Source organism: Mesoplodon mirus, assembly GCF_964341445.2.
Source record: "Mesoplodon mirus genome assembly, contig: SUPER_3_unloc_2, whole genome shotgun sequence".
Classification (NCBI taxonomy): Eukaryota; Metazoa; Chordata; class Mammalia; order Artiodactyla; family Ziphiidae; genus Mesoplodon; species Mesoplodon mirus.
Window position 1 is genome coordinate 1,585,195 of NW_028295808.1, and position 1,995 is coordinate 1,587,189.

The window sequence follows — 1,995 nt, forward strand, 5'->3', positions numbered from 1 at the left end:
GATTTTTGTTTGTTTGGTTTCTTCCCTGTTTTCTCATCTTGCTTACCAACAATCCATTGTAATTCATGAGTTAGTATGGCAGCAGGCTGAGTGTTCCCTGGAGCTCATTAAATGATCTTTTTTTTCTAAAATAACTTTTGTCTCCTTGTTTTCAGCCCCTCTTCTTTCCTCTGCCCTTTACTACAACCAGAGCTCAGCCAAAGCTGACTGGCTTTGTGCAGACCTTACTTAGGGTTAGTCTTTTCTTCATTATTTTATTCATGGCTCCTCCATTTCATTGTTTGCCTTCTTGAAATGTGTTGAAATCCTTCTGTGGTGGATGACTTCCAAAATGTCTTGGCTTTGATTGGTTGATTAAGTTTGGTATTTCTACAGTATTGTTTAAATATGGTTTCAGGAGGAACAGAAAGTGAATATGTTTCCTTGTCTGCCATCTTGAGCTGAAAATCCCTGTGGATTTTAGCATCCAATGTTCCCATGGGAAAAAAACCCAACCTTGGCATTAATAGATGTGACACTCAAGATTTCAGCTTTTCGTGGGCAATCACTGAGGATTGGAATATGTGGTCATTTCTAAAGGGAAAATAATAACTACCTCATGGAGTAGATTTGAGGATTAAATTAGAGAATGAACATGAAAATGCTTTGTAAGGCTTAAAAGTCTATAAAAATGTTTTTTGTTATTATTTGATTTGTTGCTATTTCAACTTTACTCGACAGTTGCTTATGACCTTACTTATGTGATAAAATGGCCCCTGGTTTATTGTTTTGAAAGCCAGAATATATTTTTCAATAGCTCGATGGAAATGGCATCATTTGTGAAGGTTAAGGGTGAAGGGATAAATGTTTCTTGACACCTATCACTTTACAGTGTTTTCAGGAACTAATTGACACTTGTATTCCTCTTCCAAATTTTGTTGAGCACCTCCTACGAGCCACATGCTTTACATCAGGTGTTGGAAAGCATTTTCTGGATTTTAAATATCTTAGGCTTTGTGGGCCATATACAGCTTCTGTAGCTTCTCCTCTTTCTTCTTCAACAAGCTTTCTAAACGTGAGAACCATTATTAGCTCACAGTCCCACAGATCCAGGCTGAGAGCCTGATTTGATTTGTGGCCATTATTTGCCGATTCCTGCTCTGCATCCTCACTGAGGAGGGGGACCATGTTTGAGTAATCACTTCTTTGTGTCAACTCTTGGTCTTCTGAGGCTTGTCCTTACTCTCCTACACTCTCTAATCAACATGGCACCCAGAGAGATCCTGTTAAAACATAAGTCAGATCATGTCACTGAAATCTCTTCAATGGCTTCTTCACAGAAGAATCAATTTCCTCAAAGTGCCTCCAGAGCCCTAGAAATGTGGACCTCTGTTTCATGTCTGAATCTTTCCTTCTCCAATCAGTTTGCTTGCTCTGATTTCCACACACTGACATCCTTTCTCCTCCTTGGGTACTCCATGTCTACTCTTGCCTCATTGACTTTCCATCTGACTGATCCCTCTACTTGTTCTTTTCACTTCACAGATATGCTCCTTGCTTCCACTTAAATTTTATTTTCCCCAGAAAGCCCTAAGGGATCACTTAGCTTCAGCTTGCAGCCTCCTCCAAGCAGCTAACAACCTCCATCTCCCTTCCCTGCTTGGTGTTTTTCTCCAGCACTTCCCTGATATATTCCTGCACTGTTGCGCCTCAGCTTCACCAAGTGATCATTGCCAGAGCGTGGCCTCCGGGACGCTGGCTGCGGACACAATGTGCACACCTGCCTGGGGGCCCTCGCTCACCTCCCTTCTCCTCAGGTGCAGCGTGTGCAGGACCCGCTTCGCAGGCAGAAGCCACAGGGCCACTGGCCCGATGGAGGCAGACCCCTCGATGCCGCGCTCACGTTGGCTCAGATATCTTTTCTCTCCACGCTGAAGTTCAAGCCCTCGGTTGGCACAGTCGGGGCAGGGCTCGAAGACGTATGCCCTGTCCGCTGTGCGTCAGCATGCAGCCTCG